Source organism: Heterocephalus glaber, unplaced genomic scaffold (genome assembly GCF_053883595.1).
Source record: "Heterocephalus glaber isolate CG9 unplaced genomic scaffold, H.glaber_assembly_v1.0 deba00001509, whole genome shotgun sequence".
NCBI lineage: Eukaryota > Metazoa > Chordata > Mammalia > Rodentia > Bathyergidae > Heterocephalus > Heterocephalus glaber.
This window is the reverse complement of record NW_028258325.1, coordinates 58,664,332-58,677,570: the sequence shown is the minus strand read 5'-3', so window position 1 is coordinate 58,677,570 and position 13,239 is coordinate 58,664,332. Positions and strand designations below refer to the sequence as shown.

Sequence of the window (13,239 nt, the reverse complement as noted above, 5' to 3'; positions counted from 1 at the left end):
AGCATGCACCAGCAGCAACCGCCCCCTGCCTGGAAATGAGAAGACACATAAACAAGCCTCAAAAACAGACTTCCATCACCTATAGCAAGCCCAAAGGGATGGAACACTCTGATACTCAACCACCTGGACTCCCTGAACTCGCAACAAAAGAGGATCTGGAAAACATGAAATCAGAAATAATTTCTCAGAGGAGAGGAGAGCTTGTTCCTATAGTGCAAGACATGATTAATAAATCTAGAGGGGACACAAATTGAAAAATAGAGGAGCTGAGGAACATGATTTTATTCCAACATAGGAAAAAAATGGAATCCATAAAACAAATACAAAACAGATTTCCAGGAGATTAAAAACTCCATTGAAAGGCTATGCAGCAGAATGAACCAATGTGAGGACAGTATTTCAGATATAGAAGATAAGATTGCAATTAGTGACCAGGAAAAAATATTGCTTTGAAATTGTAAGGGACCATGAGAAATCAATCCAGCAACTGCTGGACGATGCAAAGAAGAATAACGTAAGACTGATTGGAGTCAACGAAGAAACAGGAGAGAGTGCAGTTGACCTAAAAAAAACTGATCACAGAAGTAATGGCAGAAAACTTCCTAAGCAGGGGAAAAGAACTTTGCAGTTTATCTCAAGCTGTGTGGGACATTCATTCAGAACACAGAGCTAACAGCGGTATGGGTTGAATCCATACTCAGCACTCTGGGATCCCTTGAGCCTAGGTTGAGCTCTCACTAACTTCTGCAATCCTAGACCCACCAGAATGTGTCTGACCTCTAGGACCAGTCCCTGAGCAGCCTGGTTCACATGAGTGTTCCAAGCACCCTGGGCACAGCAGACCCTTCACCCTGAATTTAGGTAGAGCCCTGAACACAGTCCCTGCCTGACACAAAAATCCAGTCCTCTACCTGGTTAAGCAGCAAGGATTAATGGCTGCGTATTCTGCCTGACATCTGGACAGCCATAAAATACCACCCAGTGCTCTGCTCCCTCACTGGGCTTGTATATACCTGCTCATGCTAGTCCTGAGTTGATTCATTTATCTTCTAAGCATCCACAGGAATGACAGTCAGGGCTGAAATTCCACAGGAGCCTCCATGTTCCAGGAGCCTGTCCCCCAGACACTGGAACACACATCTAATAACCAGCATTGAACCCCAACAGGGAAAAATCCACAACAGGAGCCTCAGAAACAAGGTCTCACACATTCTCTAGTCCAGTCACCCAGCACGAAGAACTGCTAAAAACAGAGGACTATTGAGAGAGGTTGCCTTGAACTGAGTGACCTCCATACAAACTCACAGTCTACAAAGAGGGGCAAATAGGAGTGTGACTAGTAAGATTAAAACACATATATGGAAATGTGTAGGAGCTTTGCTCTCTCTCTCTCGCTCTCTGCATTAGTGGTATGTTTTTGATTTTTTTTTCTTTTTTGCAGAGGTTATATTTCAACCACCCATTTCTATTTACATCATTTTACCTTATTTTGATTGATTTTTTGATAATTGCTCCTTTTACTCTTTCTCTCCCCTTCCTTTTCTCACTTTCTATCTTTCAAATAGTTCATTCCATATTTTTCTTACTTTCTTTTCCTCTATTTTCATCTCTACCCCTTGTTATTCATCCTTTTCCTAGGTGTCCCTCTCTGTTACTGCTAATACCACTAGCTTCCTTTACCCTTAACAGGACCTGCTACATCAACCTTACCACATTCTGAACATCTACCACTGCATTTTTTATTCATGATCAATTTCCTTTGTTCTTTTTTTAAGTTTTCACATTAATACCCTTAGTCTTATGAATCTATCAATAGTTAACTATATCTTCCTATACCTGAACAATGTTTATGGTAAAAAAAAAGGATGAGTTACTCTATGGAGGGGATATTGACTCTATATAATTTTCTGCCTCATCCTCAATTTTGTTATGTACCTATAAATTTTATACCTAGGGTGAAAAGTGACAAAGTATTAGTTATTACAGTTGTCACTTTCCAGTGTGTGTTTGATGCTATAGTTATTATTGATTGTACTAAGTTAGCCAAGGTGACATAGCTGCTGTGATCAATTGATGTTCCTTATATGCCAACTCCTAGATTGTCTGGGACCAATAAACAATATTACAGCCCAGTAACAAAGATCTCGGTGTCAAGCCAAACAGGCTGCAAATGCTCATCCCTATTAAACAGAAAATGTAGGATCCCAGAAGGGACTTGAAGGCCAAAAACCAGCTACTCCTACAATGTAGCTCTGAAACATAGAAATTACTTAAAGAAATCTTGGTACTAGGGATAAAACTACCCACATTAAGCTATTTACAAGCCTTGGTGTGGAAAACTAATTAAAAAAAAAGAGTAGGAAAAGAGAAAACACAGAATCAAGATGCAATCTAAGACAAAAGATTCACCCGATAAAAGCCAGAAGGCATTAAGGTGGGAGAACTCAAAATCTTCCCACCTAAATTTTATGAAATGGTAGCAGCAGAAGAAACAAAGCAGATAATAAATTTCTGTATGGAAACAAATTGCACAGGTCATTAAACATTTAATGACTGTAATGAAGAAAATGGCAAGTGAATCTAAAGTTGACACAGAGAAAAAATAGGGGACCGTAGGGAAACCATGAGTGCCCAATATAGGAAAGAACTGGATGCCAGAAAACAGATACAAACAGATAAGCCTTGAAACATAATGTCTAGTTTGAATGCAAATTGTTTCTCCAGATATGGTAACTTTTATAAGGCACTAGAAAATAATCAAAGTTAATAAAAGGTCTCAGAAATCATCTCCTTTTGAGAGATTCTTCCATCCACAGTAAAGAAAAATGCCAATGTCATTGGGAGAGGAAAGAAAGGAAAAGGAGAATCAGGATGAGGACAAGAGTTAGCACCAGTCTGATTATGATAAATAGTAATCACAGGTGTTATTTAGTTGCATAAAACAGATTTCAAAGAAAGCCTCTTTTAGGAAGCCTTTGTATATTATTCATTTATTATTTTGTTGTTGTTGTTCTGAGGATGGAACTCAGGACCTTGCACTTGCCAGGCAGGCACACTGCTGCTGAGCTACATCCCCGGCCCTTTATGGTTTTTTAGTTCATTTTGCTGTGGATTTTTTGGAATACTGGATATTAAACCCAAGGCCATTTGTTCACTTCTTTTTAATGAGACAGTGGCCTCCCTAGGTTACTAAACTGCCCAAACACGTAATCCTCTGCCTCAGCCTCTCAGAGCACTGGGTTTACAAGCATCCCTCACCAGACTCAGCTGTCTTGTTTATGCATTATATAAAGTAACTGTTCCTCTTAATTGCTTTTTTCTCATTGATTGTTATATTCCTTAGTTTATATATTATTTAAACATAAATGAAATAATTGTACAATGTATAAAGCAAAATGCATCAGTATATTTATATGCATGTATGACCATTGCCTTTATGTTGCACCCAAATTAAGATATGCAGAAAAAATAATCAGACCTATGTAATGAACATTTGTGACACACATAGAAACATATATATGTATCTTACATTAAGAAATGATTTAAAACTTATTATATGCATATACCCTATCAACAGAGTGATTATTATTAAGAATGCTTAACTACTTTAAGCTGTAATTTAATTAGAAAGTGGTTAAAAAATGATAAATGTAGTAGACTTTTTGAGAGAGGATTACTTGTCATTTTATTTTATGAATGTAATAAAGACCCAAATAAAAGCACGAAAATTTTGAACCAAGAATTCTCTATGAAATCTATGTGTTCTTCCATAGTTGGATTGTCTAAGGGTTTTTCTGGGTTTTTAAAATTCTTTTGAGGTACTACATGTGAATGATTCATTCTATTTTGGGGGAGCCTCAGTTTTGTGGATTCCTGCTCCTATATTTATAATTTCCTTCCTTGCACTAGCTTTGTGTTTGGAATGTTCTTGCTTTTCTTGGACCTTTGGGTGCATTGCTAGGTTACTGGGGTGGGGGTTCACTGTTTTTATGATTTTGGCATTCACAGCTATAAGCTTCCTTTCTAGAACTGTTTTCTTTGTGTCTCAAAATTTTTGGTATGTTGTACTAGCATCATGATTTAGTTTTAGCAACTGTCTTGTTGCTTCCTTGAGTACTTATGTTACACACTCTTTATCAGTGTAGTGTTTAGTTCCACTGTGTTTGCATAATGTCTGTGTTTTCATTTTTTATGATTTCTAACTTTATTGTGCTGTGATATGACAATATGAGTGGCATAATTTCAATCCTTGTAATTTACTCAAGCTTGCTTTCTTGGCTAGTATGTCATCTATCTTGGAGGAAGTTCCTTGTGCTGCTGAAAAGAATGTGTACTTTGTTGCTGGATGTGACACTCTATAGATATTTATAAAGTCCTTTTTTAAAGGTTTTGTTCAGCTGCTTTACTTCTTTGTTAATTTTTGTCTAAATAACTTATTTGTGTTAGTATGGTATTGACATCCTCCACTACAATTTTGCTTCTCTACATCTAGTCTTTTATGTACTTTAGTAAGTGCTTATTCCATTTTCAGTGCATATATGTTAATAATTGGTATTTGTTCCCCTTGGATTGTCCCCTTAATCAACATGTAGTAACTTTCTTTTTCTCTTCTTTTCAGTTTTAGCTTGAAGTTGTCTGAATATAGGATAGTTACACTTGCTATTTTCAGGTTCCCAGTGCACAGAATATTGTATTCCAAATTTTGATTTTTCATCAGTGTTTTTCTTTGGGAGTAAAATGTGTTTCTTGTAAAGAGTGTATCATTGGATTTTCTTTCTTGATCCATTCTTTGAGTATGAGTCCAGTGGGGTATTAAGACCATTCTCAACTTGTTATTGCTTTTTTATACTTTTGTTGATTCCCTAACTTTCTGTTCTACATCACTGTTTACTTGACCTGGCATAATCATTCTATGATGCCTCCTGTCACTGTTAGATTAATCGCCTCTTTCTATGGCAATCTTTGAGAAACTTTTGCAGTGCCAGTCTGGTGTTCATGAATTTTTGTAGATGCTGTTATATTTCCATCGGTTTTGTGGGATATATCAGCCTGAGTTGGAAATTATTTTCTTTTGGGGTTTAAATCTTTTTACTCCAAGCTCTCTTGGCTTTCAAAGGTTTATGGTGAGAAATCTGTTGTATTCCTAATAGGTTTGCTTTATAAATGTGTCACTGATTTTCTTCAAACCACTTGTAAGATTCTGTTTTTTTGTTGGACTTGTGGGATTCTGATTTTGATGTGTCGTGGAGATCTTTTCTGATCATGGTTATTTAAGAGTTCTATATAACTCAGTTATATAAATGTTAAATCATTTTTCATATTGGGAAGAATTTCAGCTATTTTTTCAGTATTTTCACAGGTTTTTATGTCATTTGCATTGTCTTATAATTTTTCACTAATTTCAGTTAATGTTAGATTAGTCTTTTTTTATCACCTAGGAGATACACAGTCCATTATTCATGTCCTCTTGTTGATTTTAAGGTATCTCTCATTAATTGGTCATGAACAGCAGCCCTATTCTAGTTCTGGCTCTGTCCTCACATTGGTCAATTCTGCTGCTCATACTTTTGATAAAATTTTAATATCAAGATTAATACTTGAAACCCTTTCATAAACTTCAATTTTTTAATGTACTGTTCATTTATGTTTCACACCATTTTATTTGCTCTTTTAACATTTTATTAATTCTTCTATAGACTCATTAATCATATTGTTTATTTGCCTAAGGTTTTTAACTTACATGTCATATGACCTTGGGAAATGTCATCTTAATCTGTTTTGTTGTCTTCCCTCATATAATTTAAAAGAATTCAGCTCTGTGTTTTTGGATTTCCTCCCCTTCAAGCCACGTGCATCAACTGTGGGGAGTTGGGAGTTTGTAGAGGTATTTTGTTGGTTTGTTTTCTCCTGTTTTCTATGTTTTGGTTGATTTTGTGTTCAGCCTTGGAGGGTGATTATAGAGGAAAGCTTTTTTTTTCCATTACGGTGACCTCTTTAGTTTACTAATTTTCAGTGGTGTCCTGTCAATATGGCTACATATTGGCCTTTCATTCTGTCATGCATTTAACCTTTTCCATTTACCTGAGATTGGAGTTTACACATTTTCCAGAGATGTCCCAGAGTATTGTCAGTGACCTCCAGGCAATCCAGTTATTGGCATCCCATGAAAATCATTTAAAAGCAACACATATGTCATCATATCTGTGGTAATAAAATCTGCATCTTGCCAGGTATTTAGCTCTGTGGCACTGCACATGACCGACAAGTGCAAGGTTGTGAGTTTGATCCCCAGTTCCTAAATAAATAAATCTGGAACAATTATAGCATCAAATATATACTAGATATTTGCTAACCACAGGGACAAAAAATTATCACATTTATCCACAGAAGAGATCATTATTACAGTATGAACACTAAGATAAAACAAATATTAACCTGTTTGTGATCTACAGTAAATATCTACCAAATCTACCTAAATATCTACCAAATGCAATAATTTTTTCTCTAGTTACACTAGAACTGTGTTCAACCACAGCAGTATAAAGTTTAACTAGTAATCTATAAGCTTAGTAATTATACTATTAAAGTAGAAGATGTGGGGAACTAGGAAAAAAACCAAAATATGAAAATTTTTAAAATAGCCTTTTAAAAGGAGAGAAAGGTAAATAGTGGGATGTATTGATAACTTATTAGTCATAGAGAACAGTCACAAGAAAGATCAAGCAAGAAAAAGAAGAAAAAATGTGAACACAGGAAAAACAGAATATAAAACCAAGAAGGAAAAACTGTTGAAGAAAAAAGAGAAAAGAAATTAAAATAGAAACAAAAACAAAAATAGTAACTCCTCCAAAAACCTAATGAAGGAAAGATAAAAATGATACAAAATAGGAATAAAAGGTAAGAAACCCAGTTGTGTCAAAGGAAGCAATTGCAGAGACATTGAATGAGTGGTTTCTTTCCAGGATGTGCATCTCTTATGATCAAGCCAATCAAAAATTTTTATGCTTTGTTTTAAGTCCCGTTGGTTTTTAATGTGACCTCTGTGCATCCAAGGTTGCTCTACTTATTCTCTCTACACTGTGTTTGCCATCCTAGCCATGGTGACTCATTATTCCGGTTAGCAAATGGGGAACTTGATCAGCCCTATCGCCTCTGCTGGAGTTAGGCTCCAGCCTGGCTTTGGTATAGGCTGCCCATTGTCCACAGCTGTGAGATCTGGTTGCTTCCTTGTTTTCATGAGCATTGTCCTCATCCAGGATTAGGTCATGTGGTTATTCTTCACTTCTGCTACCCTATGACACAGGGTAGCAAAATACAGAGCCAGCTTGGAGTTGTTGGGTGTTTGCCCACTTGCAACAGGGGGCAGCATTCATGTGGCACACATAGGCCTACATGCTTACGTGGGAATATTAACCTTCTCTTCCCATGAAGGTCTGCTTTTCCCATGGGGGCAGGGTGCTACTTCTCTGGCCAAGTTTATGATATTCACAAGTCACTCAGGAAACTTTTGTCTCCTGTACTCTTCTCCATTTGGAGTGATAATATTAAGAAATATGGAAATATTCTTTTCTATAGAGACATGAATTTTAAAAATTGGTGCAGAGAATGAACCACAAATCAGAAGAGTTGTCAAGCTTTCCTGACACACAAGTTTTCCCGAGGACACTGTTTTTCTTCGAAGGACAGTTTAGAATGTGAATGAGGCACTCAACATTTTGAGCAGCTCTGCCATGGAGAAAGACCTGAGAGATTCTCCCACTGTGCTGCAAGAAAGAGCTCTTTGTGGAACATAGTGAAATCATGAGTGTCCCCCATAGCCAGTTATACCAGCATGTTCTACTATCTATGAATTTTATGGACAAAAATGTATCATGTAAAGAAGCCAGAAATAAAGTCAAGCAAATACACATATTTTCAACTCAATGGAACCATGTTTAGTTTCAAGATAACTGTGTATTGATTTGGACATAAATAGGATTCTTAGGACTATATCAAAGAATATCCAAATCACAATACTCCCCTTGTGAATGTCTGTAGTTTTTATGCTTTGCTTTTAGGTGATATCCTAAGAAATTTTGGGAGACTCACAAATTATAAAATGATGAATAAAGTACTGTGGAGTTTAGAAAATTTACATATAAAATCAACCCATCCATAAGTAACTTTTTTTCAGTGCTTACAATGTGTAGTATGAAATATTATAGATGAAAAACTTATGTATTTCTCCAAATAACTTGCTTGAAAAAAATGAGAGACAGTGAAATAGGAGCAATTAAAATACAACTCAAGACTGACTATATTACCTAATTGAAAACTCTTGCATTAGCAATTAAATTATAAACTAATATTTAGGATATATATATTTGTTACATTTTCTCCCCAAATTACTCCATAATGTTCACATTTTTTTCCTGACACACACAAATGTGCACACATTTACACAAATACACATGAGAAGGCATGTAGATCATATTACACAATTGCTTATAAAGAAAAGGAGTAAGCCAAATAAAAAAATACCATTAGTGTATTAATATCTAATAATACTATAATTCCCTCAGATTTTGTACCAATCAGTGTGATAGTGTTTTTTGTGGTATTGCTTTTTATTGAAGAGAAAATTTTTCCTCATGGGAGATGAAAGACATTATTTAGAGCTGGAGAATATGGCATTGTAGAATTTTCTCTGGCATTAGTAATCAAAAACATTACAATGGTGAAGGTCAATGTGATTTCATTAGTCCTTGCAAAATTTCACAAAAGTTTAGACATAATGCCATCTGGGGCACAAGCCCTGTGGTACTAATCTGGATGGGCAATTATTTAGTAAGTGTTTATGTTTCACAAGAGTAAAGGCATAAATTAGACAGAAAAGAAAAAAGTGGTACAGTAGGTGAAGATTTTTTCCCAAATTGTGGGTTGTCTCTTCACACTGCTGGTGGTTTCTCTTGCTATGCAGAAGCTTTTTAATAAGAAGACATCCCACTTGTTTATTGTTTGTGTTAGTTCATGGGTAACTGAGTTTTTGTTCATAAAATCAACATCTACACCAAAGTTTTCAAGAGTTCTACCTAATCTCTGTTCCAGCTGATTCAGTGTTTCTATTTTAATATTTAGATCTTTAATACATTTTGATTTTAGTTTAGTGCATGGTGAGATATATAGGTCTACTTTTAATCTTTGACAAGTTGAAACCCAATTTTTCCAGTACCATTTATTAATGACACTATCTTTCCTCCAGTGAGGGTCTTCGGCTTCTTTATCAAAGTTGAGATGGCTGAGTGTTTCTGGAGTTGTTTTGGCATTTTCTAATCTATTCCACTGGTGCTCATGTCTGTTTCTTTGCCAGTACCATGCTGTTTTTATCACAGTAGCATTGTAGTATAGTTTCAAGTTGGGGGTTGTGATACCCCCTGCCATGTCTCTGTTAATGTCTACTATCTAGAATATATAAATAATTTTTTAAAAATCAGACTTCCCAAATTTAAAAACCCAATACAAAAATGGGCATCTGAAATGAACAGACATTTCTCAGACAAAGAAGTAAAAATAGCAAATAAACATATGAAAAAATGTTCAACATCACTTGTCATTCGAGAGATTCAGATGAAAACAACACTGAAATTCCACCTCTTTCAAGGAAGAATGGCTGCTATCATGAAATAAATAACAAATACTGGTGGGGCTGTGGGGAAACAGGAACCTTCCTTCATTGGTGCTGAGAGGGTGGACTGGTGCAAGCACTGTGGAAATCAGTATGGAGATACCTCGAAAAACTAGGACTGGAAGTCCCATTTGACCCAGCTATTCCCCTCCTGGGTATCTTCCCAAAAGAATTAAAAGTATGATACCTCAGTGATATATGTGCACCAATATTAATAGCAGCACAATTTGTAATAGCTAAAACTTGGAAGCAGCCCAAATTCCCTTCAACTGGAGACTGGATGAAGAAAATGTGGGGTTATTTTTAATAAAATGGAGTACTACTCAGCCATAAAAAATGAGAAATTACAGACATTTAAGCTAAATGGATGGACATTGAGGTGATACACGTAAAAGAAATAAATAGAACACGTGCAAATATCAAATAGTACCTCTATTATGATAAACTGAAAGTGTAAATAAGAATGAAAAGGTATAATAGATAATGTGAAATAGAAAGAAAAGGGGCAAAGAGGAAAGGGGATTTGGAGGGATAGGGGAAAGGAAAGAAGGGAATGGAATTAATATAAGAAAATGAAAAAATGGAAACAAAGTCTTTGCAAATAGGGAGGAATGGAGGGGTTAAAGGGACGTCAGGGGAAGGGGGAAAATAAGAACAAAGAGATATTATGTAAAAATGCAAATTTGCACTGATGAATGTCATTATATTGTATACATAAAATGTACCAATAAAATAAAATTTAAAAGAAAAGAAAAGAAAAAGTAGGTTTGTTCTGGTAAGGAAACTGGTCTACTCATGAGAAAACAGTTCCCTCAATGCTACTAAATACTTTTGCATGAAATATCTGTAATTCTTCAATCTACTTGTCTTCATTCATGAAGACATTAGGGAGGTGCCTAATGACTTTTATTGTAAAATAAAAAGAAGGGAAATTTGATATGAAATTGCAAAATTAAACCCTGACTGCTTCATTGTGGAACTGTGTGATCTCCTGGAATGATCCTTATCGGTAACAGGCAAATGCTTACTGTATGACCACATAATGTAAATATTCCTTTTATATCTGTCAGATTGACAAATAATTTTACTTTTTGCTTCATCATGTTCTCATAAAAGACAAAGGCCTCTTATTTTACATTCATCCAAGCTCACCTGCAAATGCAAAAGATACTAAAGACCTCATTCTGCTAGCTAAAAGCATGACTTACTGGGCAAGGCATGTTCCAGTTCCCTTTCTGTCTCTCTTAGAAGCTTTCTTTTCCTTCATAAATTTTTTTTACTCTTTTAAAAAAAAGAATGTCTGACAGCTACCAGCACACAGGAGGCTTCTGGATCAATGTGCCACAGCTCCCACTACAGAGTAGGAGGCTTCCAGCCCAACCTAGCCCCATGCCCAGCAAAGAGAAGGTAAGCCATGAGTTGTAGGGAACAGGGGAAGGGGACATTACCAGAACCTCTGCAGTAAGTCCTAGTCTCTTGTGTGCCATGGCAGCACAAGGTGAATTACAGGAAAGGTAGACAAATGAGACTGAGAAGAAGCTGAGCTTTGGGTCTGATCAGTGCTGCTCTGGGCAGCAAAGACAAAAACCCCCTAGCTTGTGGCACCTTTTATTCAGTACATGGGGAAACAAATGTAACAAGTGAAATGAAGAGTTCAGTACTTCACATTGGGATAAACAAGGTGTAACAAAAGACTAGGGGACAGTGGAAATCTAAAAACAGTGAGGAAATATGCAGATGAAGATTTGGTTCCTCCCTGGCATCTCCCTCAGTTGTGGTCCTGTCCTGGAGCATTATAGCATCCAGCATTGTGGGACCACTGAGGTCTCAGTTGTGACCCAAGACCAAAATGCAATTATGTCTGCAATGTCATAGCTGGACTGTAGGCAGGAGAACTAGGCTTATTCAAATGATTTTTCCCTAGAATTGTGTAGCATTGATCCCAACACATCTCCCTTTCTTTTTGTTTTATGTGAAGGTGTTTTTAGGAAAAGTGAGCACACCCAACAATAGCTTGACCCTATATATTGTGAGTATCTATAGTGTGTTTGACTGGCTTATCTGTCTATAATAAGCATAATTTCTATTAATTAGGGTGGTAAAAGGATGAAAAATCAAATAATAAATTTACTTATTTATATTTTTAAACAATGTTGGCTAAAAAACTTAAAACTTTTGTTGAACTCAAATAGCTATTGTCTTGTATAGTTATACTTTTCTACTGGATCTTCCAGACCAAGTTACAGTGAGACCTATATTAAATAAAGTCAATCTCTTGCTATCTAACAAGGTCAATTAAGTCTCCACAGGCACTGTCTTGGAACCATGCATAGAGCCTCTTAACTCCTCTGTCAGTGTCAGCCATCAGGATATGTCACGGCCTTGCTTGACCATATTTTCTGCAAAAGCATGAGAGATATTTTCCTCCAGGTGACATTCCTTTGGCACACTTTTTGTTGGATCTTACCATTTCGGTGTTCAACAACCTCCCTGCTCAGGAGGTTGGGTGACTCACCAAAGATGTAGGATCTTGGAGAAAGTCCCCTCATGTCCTGGATCTTTTTGTTGTAGTTGAACTTGGAGGGTCAGGGCCAAAATATTGGGGGTCATCTTAGCCCAGATACCTTTTTAGTTCTGGTCTCCAAACTTTGGTTATTGAACACCCAGAAGAGAAGAACAATAACATTAGTGTTGTAAGAGGAGTAGTGAACTCAATTATTATAATTTTAACTGGATATTAAGCATTTTGGAATAAAAATATAGTTTAAAAACTGTTATTATTGCCAATCATGTTTGTTCTTGTGGTTGAATCCCTGAGTAGCTATCTTTTTATAGGATGTCATCTAAGGAAAATGTATCAGCCTACAAGTGTGCCTATTATCATAGGTGGCTGGAGCATAAGAGAAGGGCAAATATCTGAATCAAAAGATTATTACCATAAACAATGTTAGAAGACCCACACAATTAGAGGGCATAAATACATTTCGTACACCAGAAAAGGAGCAGTAATATTACAGTTATATAAAACACTATGTTCTTCAATGTAGTATGGTACCAAAAGCATCTTTCTAATAACACTCTTTTGTTTATACCACAGAAATTAATCTTTTGAAGATGACCAATGTAGACTGAAGGATGCTAGTTAGCAAGACAGACTCTATATTGCTGCTGAACGACCCACCTGCCTGCCCTTTAGATGAACTCAAAAGGAGGAAGCTTAGAAACCTCCTCCCCTTAGAGTCTTTTAGAAACAACAATTAATCAACTATTGTTTTACACATGTTCTAACAGCAGGATGTTCCAGTTCTGTACCTGTTGCTTGCTTTACTAGTTCTATTCCATAGGGGGGCTTAGAAACTTCTAGCCTCAAAGGTGTATAAAATATGTTAATCTTCCCCCAGTTGAAGCTTGAATCCAATGCTCAGCTTGGGTCTCAGCTGGTAAAAAACTCTTGTGTGGATTTAATATCGGTCTCTGGTTGGTTCTCTCTTGCTGGGTACAACATACTTGGAGGCCCCAGTGAGATAGCTAGCTGCTCTGGAGCTTATTATCTTGGAGCCTTTGTTTCTTTTTAG

General features: G+C 36.3%; 1 long non-coding RNA gene across 2 annotated transcripts in view; it reads left to right on the top strand.

The window, feature by feature from the left end:
• LOC147825189 (uncharacterized) overlaps positions 1-13,239 on the top strand; it is a 69,759-nt gene that overhangs the window by 47,683 nt on the left and 8,837 nt on the right. The window contains exon 3 of one of the 2 annotated variants that reach the window (XR_015441393.1): positions 10,960-13,233. The exons of the other annotated variant lie outside the window; for it this stretch is intronic. This is a non-coding gene — a long non-coding RNA (uncharacterized LOC147825189). Of the gene's footprint in view, positions 1-10,959; positions 13,234-13,239 lie in introns of those variants that run through there. 2 annotated transcript variants of the gene reach the window in all.